General features: G+C 37.0%; 1 non-coding gene across 1 annotated transcript; it reads left to right on the forward strand.

The window, feature by feature from the left end:
- Positions 1-532: 532 nt before the first annotated feature.
- Positions 533-636, forward strand: LOC112787280 (small nucleolar RNA R71). The gene has a single exon (XR_003194701.1). It is a non-coding gene; the product is annotated as a small nucleolar RNA R71 (small nucleolar RNA).
- The last annotated feature ends 7303 nt before the right edge of the window (positions 637-7939 follow it).

The following is a 7939-nucleotide window of genomic DNA, read 5'->3' on the forward strand; positions in this document are numbered from 1 at the left end:
GGATGATGGAAAAGGATTGTTATTGCTAAACCTGTTTCTTCCACAATTATTAATGCCTTGTTGAGGCTTTTGTTGATCCTTCCATGAGAAATTTGGATGATTTCTCCCTGAGGGATTATAGGTGTTTCCATAGGCTTCACCCATGTAATTCACCTCTACCATTGTAGAGTTCTCAGGATCATAAGCTTCTTCTTCAGAAGATGCTTCTTTAGTACTGTTGGATGCATTTTGCAATCCATTCAGACTCTGAAAAATCATGTTGACCTGTTGAGTCAACATTTTATTCTGAGCCAATATGGCATTCAGAGCATCAATTTCAAGAACTCCCTTCCTCTAAGGTGTCCCATTACTCAGAGGATTCCTTTCAGAGGTGTACATGAACTGGTTATTTGCAACCATGTCAATGAGTTCCTGAGCTTCTGCAAGCATTTTCTTCAGGTGAATAGATCCACCTGCAGAATGGTCCAATGACATCTTATACAATTCAGACAGACCATCATAGAATATATCCAGGATGGTCCATTCTAAAAGCAAGTCAGAAGGACACTTTTTGGTCAGTTGCTTGTATCTCTCCCAAGCTTCATAGAGGAATTCACCTTCTTTCTGTCTGAAGGTTTGAACATCCACTCTAAGCTTACTCAGCTTTTGAGGAGGAAAGAACTTGGCTAAGAAATCCGTGACCAGCTTATCCCAAGAGTTTAGGCTATCTTTAGGTTGAGAGTCCAACCATACTCTAGCTCTGTCTCTTACAGCAAACGGGAAAAGCATAATCCTGTAGACCTCAGGATCAACCCCATTGGTCTTAACATTATCACAGATCTGCAAGAATTCAGTTAAGAACTGAAAAGGATCTTCTAACGGAAGTCCATGAAACTTGCAATTCTGTTGCATCAGAGAAACTAATTGAGGCTTTAGCTCAAAATTGTTTGCTCCAATGGCAGGGATTGAGATGCTTCTCCCATGGAAATTTGAATTTGGTACAGTAAAGTCACCAAGCATCTTCCTTGCACCTCCACCATTGTTATTGGTTTCGGCCATCTCTACTTCTTTTTCGAAAATTTCAGTAAAGTCCTCTTCAGAGTGTTGTATTTTAGCTTCTCTCAGCTTCTTCTTCAGAGTCCTTTCAGATTCCGGATCAGCTTCAACAAGAATGTTCTTATCCTTGCTCCTGCTCATGTGAAAAAGAAGAGAACAGAAAAGAAGAGAAATCCTCTATGTCACAGTATAGATATTCCTTTATGTGAGTAGAAGAATAGAAGAGTAGAATGGAGAAGAGAGAAGATGAAGAATTCGAATTTCAAATTAAAATAAAAGGAAAATATTTTTGTTTTTATTAAATTAATTAATTAGAATTCAAAAATATAAAAAGAAATAAAATAATATTGAAATTTAAAACAATTAGTTAATTAAAAAGAATTTTGAAAAAATGGTTAGTGATTCTCGAAAATTGGAGAGAGAAAAGTAGTTAGGTGATTTTGAAAAAGATATGATTAAAATAGAAAACTTTTAAAATCAAACAAAAATTCAAGTAGTTAATTGAAAAAGATTTGAAAATCAATTTTGAAAAGGTAAGAAGTTAGAAAAGATTTTGAAATTAAGTTTTGAAAAATATATGATTGAAAATTATTTTGAAAAGATTTGAAAAGGAAATTAAAAAGATTTTATTTTTGAAATTAGAGTTGATTACTTGACTAACAAGAAACTAAAAGATCTGATTTTTAAAATTTAAAGATTGAATCTTTCTTAATAGGCAAGTAACAACTTGAAAATTTTTGAATTAAAACATTAAATGTTAGTGAGATTTTCGAAAATATGAAGTAAGAATAAGAAAAAGATTTTGAAATCAAATTTTGAAAAGATATGATTGAAAGAGATTTGTTTGAAAAAGATATGATTGAAAAGATATGATTGAACTTTATTTTGGAAAATATTTGAAAGATAAATTAAAAAGATTTGATTTTTAAAATTAAAATTGATGACTTAACTAACAAGAAACTAAAAGATATGATTCTAGAATTTAAAGAGTGATTTTTTCTTGATAGGAAAGTCACAAACTTGAAATTTTTGAATAAAAATATTAAATGTTAGATTTAATTTCAGAAATATAAGATAAAATTAAGAAGAAAAATAAAAAGGATTTGATTTTTGAAAAAGATTTGAAAAGATAGAATTTTTAAATTGAAAATTTGATTTGACTCATAAGAAACAACTAGATTTTTAAAATTTTTTTACAAAGTCAATCCGAATTTCGAAATTTATGAGAAGAATAAGGGAATGATATTTTTTTGATTTTTGAATTTTTAATGAGGAGAGAGAAGAACATAAAATTGACACAAAACATAGAAATTATGAATCAAAACAACTAATGCATGCAAGAACACTTTGAATGTCAAGATGAACACCAAGAACACTTTGAAGATCAAGATGAACATCAAGACTTATTTTTGAAAATTTTTAAGAAAAGAAAAACATGCAAGACACCAAACTTAGAAATTTTTAAACTTTAGATACTAACAAATTGAAAAAGCATATGAAAAACAAGAAAAGATACAAAACAAGAAAAATTAAAGATCAAACATAGAAAATCATCAAGAACAACTTGAAGATCATGAAGAACACATGCATGAATTCTCGAAAATTTTAAGAAAAATTAAAAAGATGTAATTGACACCAAACTTAAAAATTGACACTAGACTCAAACAAGAAACATAAAATTTTTGGTTTTTTATGATTTTATAAGATTTTTTTTGGTTTTTTTTCAAAAATAAGAATTAAAAAGCTTAAAAATAAAATAACATTATGTAATCTGAGCAACAAGATGAACCGTCAGTTGTCCAAACTCGAACAATCCCCGGCAACGGCGCCAAAAACTTGGTGCACAAAATTGTGATCTCAATGGCGCCAACAACTTGGTACGCACAATTGTAATATCACTCTTCTTCACAACTTCGCACAACTAACTAGCAAGTGCACTTGGTCGTCCAAGTAATAAACCTTACGTGAGTAAGGGTCAATCCCACGAAGATTGTCGGCTTGAAGCAAGCTATGGTCACCTTGTAAATCTCAGTCAGGCGGATTCAAATGGTTATAGAGTTTTAATAATTAAAGGATAAATAAAACGTAAAATAAAGATAGAGATACTTATGTAATTCATTGGTGAGAATTTCAGATAAGCGTATAGAGATGCGTTGTTCTTTCTGAATCTCTGCTTTCCTACTACCTTCATCCAATCCTTCATACTCCTTTCTATGGCAAGCTGTATGTTGGGCATCACCGTTGTCAATGGCTACTTCCCGTCCTCTCAGTGAAAATGGTCCTCTACAGTTTCCCGCATGGCTAATCAGCTGTTGGTTCTCGATCGTGTAGAAATAGGATTTACTATCCTTTTGCGTCTGTCACTACGCCCTACAGTCGCGAGTTTGAAGCTCGTCACAGTCATCCCATCCCAGATCCTACTCGGAATACCTCAGACAAGGTTTAGACTTTCTGGATCTCAAGAATGTTGCCAATTGATTCTAGCTTATACCACGAAGACTCTGATCTCACAGAATGGAAGGCTCTGTTGTCAGGAGAGGCAATGATGCGTCGTGGACCAGGAATCCAAGAGATACACACTCTAGCTTGTTTTCATGTAGAACGGAAGTGGTTGTCAATCACGCGTTCATAAGTGAGAATGGTGATGAGTGTCACATAATCTTCACATTCATCATGTTCTTGTTTGCGAATGAATATCTTAGAATAAGAATAAGCATGAATTGAATAGAAGAATAGTACTTTGCATTAATACTCGAGGAACAGCAGAGCTCCACACCTTAATCTATGGTGTGTAGAAACTCCACCGTTGAAAATACATAAAAACAAGGTCTAGGCATGGCCGAATGGCCAGCCTCCCCAAATGGCATATGAATTCAAAAAAATAGGGAAAAAGATTAGACCGCTAGTACAATAGTAAAAAGTTCTATTTATACTAAACTAGTTACTAGGGTTACAGAATTAAGTAAATGATGCAGAAATCCACTTCCAGGCCCACTTGGTGTGTGCTTGGGCTGAGCATTGAAGCTTTTACATGTAGAGGTCTTCCTTGGAGTTAAACGCCAGTTTGTAACTTGTTTCTGGCGTTTAACTCTGCTTTGCAACTTGTTTCTGGCGTTTAACGCCAGAATAGGGCAGAAAGCTGGCGTTAAACGCCAGTTTACATCATCTAAACTCGGGCAAAGTATGAACTATTATATATTGCTGGAAAGCCCTGGAAGTCTACTTTCCAACGCAGTTGAGAGCGGGCCATTTGGGTCTCTGTAGCTCCAGAAAATCCACTTTGAGTGCAAGGAGGTTAGAATCCAACAGCATCTGCAGTCCTTCTTTAGCCTCTGAATCAGATTTTTGCTCAAGTCCCTCAATTTCAGCCAGAAATTAGCTGAAATCATAGAAAAACACACAAACTCATAGTAAAGTCCAGAAATGTGATTTTTATTTAAAAACTAATAAAAATATATAAAAAACTAATCAAATCATACTAAAAACTATGTAAAAATAATGCCAAAAAGCGTATAAATTATCCGGTCGTCACTAATCAAGAGGAATACAGGTCAAATCTGAAAAATCAAGGCGCAGCAATCTCAAAGTTGGAAGCACAAGTGGGGATTTTGTCCAAGAAAATCCCACTTCCCACACACACATTTCCTAGTGATACCATGGCTAACCCAAGAGGGGAATGCAAAGCCATTACTCTAAGAAGTGGGAAGGTTGTAGAAAAAGAAACCCCAAGCAAAGACAAGCATGAAAAAGTTGCAGCAAAGCATGAGAACAAGGATGAAGAAGAAATCCCTGCTCCACTTCCACCAAAACCAGTCTTGAAGCCTTATGTGCCAAGGGCACCATACCCACAAAGACTGGGAAAAGATGGGAAGGCTGGCCAGTTTTCTAAGTTCCTAGAGATCTTTAAGAGGCTCCAAATCAACATACCATTTGCTGAGGCATTAGAACAAATGCCACTCTATGCAAAATTTTTGAAGGAGCTTATAACCAAAAAGAGGAACTGGGAAGCAAAAGAAACTATAATCTTGACTGAAGAATGCAGCGCCATCATACAGAAGAAGCTGCCTCAAAAGCTGAAAGACCCAGGGAGTTTCCAAATTTCCTGCATCATAGGAGACATCACCATTGAAAAAGCTTTGTGTGATTTGTGAGCTAGCATAAATCTTATGTCCCTGACCATGATGAGAAGGATGAAGATTGAGGAAGCTAAGCTAACAAGAATGGCACTCCAATTGGCTTACAGAACATTCAAGTTTCCACATAGGGTGGTGAAAGACTTGCTAGTGAAAGTAGGAGAGTTCATCTTTCCTGCTGATTTCGTTATGCTGGACATGGAAGAAGAGGCCAACACGTCAATTATCTTAGGAAGACCATTCCTAGCTACTGCTGGAGCCATCATCGATGTGCAAAAAGGGGAACTAGTCTTGAGGTTGCACGAAGAGAAAATGATCTTCAATGTCTTCAAAGCAATGTGTTACCCCAAGGAATCCATAGGAGAATGCATGCTGGTAGACACCATGGAATAAATAGTTCAAGAAGTATTGTAAGAAGAACAATGTGGAGGAACCTTTGAGCTGGAACAAGCACCAGATGGTGAATCACCACAAGCAACCATGGGAAACTCAATCATGCCAACCATTACAAGCAACAAAGATGCAGAGTCACCAAAACTAGAGCTGAAAGCATTACCACCCAGCTTGAAATATGCATATCTAGGTGCCAACAACACCCAACCAGTGATCATAAATTCTAGTCTGAGTAAGGAACAAGAAGAGGAGCTCATCCAAGTGCTGAGACAACACAAGGATGCCATAGGCTGGACACTTGCAGATTTAAAAGGAATCAGTCCTTCAATGTGTATGCATAAGATCTTACTTGAAGAAGATGCTAAACCTTCAAGACAACAACAAAGGAGGCTGAACCCAACTATGAATGAAGTGGTTCAGAAAGAAGTGTTGAAATTGTGGCAAGCAGGGGTGATCTACCCTATCTCAGACAGCCCTTGGGTAAGCCCGGTGCAAGTAGTACCTAAGAAAGGAGGGATCACTGTTGTGGCAAATAAGAAGAATGAATTGATACCCACAAGGACAGTGACCGGATAGCGTATGTGCATTGACTACCGGAAACTCAATGAAGCCACCCGGAAGGACCACTTTCCGTTATCTTTCATGGACCAGATGCTTGAAAGATTGGCAGGACATGAGTAGTATTGCTTCCTAGATGGGTATTCAGGATACACTCAAATTGTTGTAGACCCCAAGGATCAGGAAAAAACTTCATTTACTTGTCCATATGGTGTCTTTGCTTATAGGAGAATGCCCTTTGGATTGTGCAATTCACCTGCAACATTCCAAAGGTGCATGCTCTCCATTTTTTCATACATCATTGACAAGTTCATAGAAGTATTCATGGATGACTTCTCTATATTTGGGAACTCATATTCTGATTGCCTATATCATCTTGCTCTTGTGCTAAAAAGGTGTCAAGAAACCAACCTAGTTTTAAACTGGGAGAAATGCCATTTTATGGTGACTGAAGGGGTGGTTCTTGGTCACAAGATTTCAAAAGATGGCATAGAAGTGGACAAGGCAAAAATGGAAGTGATTGAAAAATTACCTCCACCTTGCAATGCCAAAGCAATCAGAAGTTTTTTGGGACACGCTGGGTTCTATAGGAGGTTTATCAAAGATTTTTCAAAGATTGCAAAACCCCTTAGCAACCTACTTGTCTCAAATACTCCCTTTGTTTTTGATAGAGAGTGCATGGTAGCCTTTGATGAACTTAAGAAGAAACTTTCCTCTGCACCTATTATAGCACCACCAAGCTGGATCTTCCCTTTGAACTAATGTGTGATGCATCTGATTTTGCTGTTGGTGCTATTCTAGGACAGAGGAAAGACAAGCTAGTACATGTTATTTACTATGATAACAAGGTTCTCAATGAGAATCAAAGGAACTACACCACCACGGAGAAAGAACTTTTAGCCATAGTTTTTGCTTTTGACAAGTTTAGATCGTATCTTATTGGCTCAAAAGTAATTGTGTTCACTGATCATGCAGCACTCAAATACTTGCTTACCAAATAAGAATCTAAGCCCAAAGTAATAAGGTGGATCTTGTTGCTTCAAGAATTTGATATTGAGATTAAAGATAGGAGCGGAGCAGACAACAAGGTAGCTGACCACCTCTCAAGGATCCCACAAGAAGAAGAGATGCAGCAAGTAGCAGTCAATGAAAGCTTTCCTGGTAAACAATTGATGATGATTCGAGTAGCCCCTTGGTTTGCAGACATAGCCAACTTCAAGGCTATTGGGGAACTACCAACCAACATCAATAGGCACATGAGGAGGAAGCTAATTAAAGATGCCAAACACTACATCTGGGATGATCCTTATTTGTTCAAAAAGTGTGTTGATGGAATCCTCAGAAGGTGTATACCCCATGAGGAAGGGCAGGAAGTATTATGGCAGTACCATGGATCTGCATATGGAGGTCACTTCAGTGGAGAAATGACAGCAGCAAAAGTGCTTCAATCCAGATTTTACTAGCCAACAATGTTTAAGGATGCCAAGGAAATGGTGTCAAGATGTGATGAATGCCAAAGAGCTGGTAATCAAACCAAGAGAAATGAGATGCCACAGCAATTCATACTAGAGTTGGAGCTATTTGATGTATGGGAGATTGATTTCATGGGACCCTTCCCAACCTCCTACTCAAATAGCTACATATTGGTGGCTGTTGATTATGTTTCAAGGTGGGTAGAAGCCATAGCCACTGCAACAAATGACAACAAGGTTGTGATAAGCTTCTTGAGAAGGAACATTTTCAGTAGATTTGGAGTTCCCAGAGCTCTCATTAGTGATAGAGAAACACACTTCTGCAACAAATAACTCGAGACACTCCTT

This window comes from Arachis hypogaea, chromosome 20 (genome assembly GCF_003086295.3).
Source record: "Arachis hypogaea cultivar Tifrunner chromosome 20, arahy.Tifrunner.gnm2.J5K5, whole genome shotgun sequence".
Taxonomy (NCBI): Eukaryota; Viridiplantae; Streptophyta; class Magnoliopsida; order Fabales; family Fabaceae; genus Arachis; species Arachis hypogaea.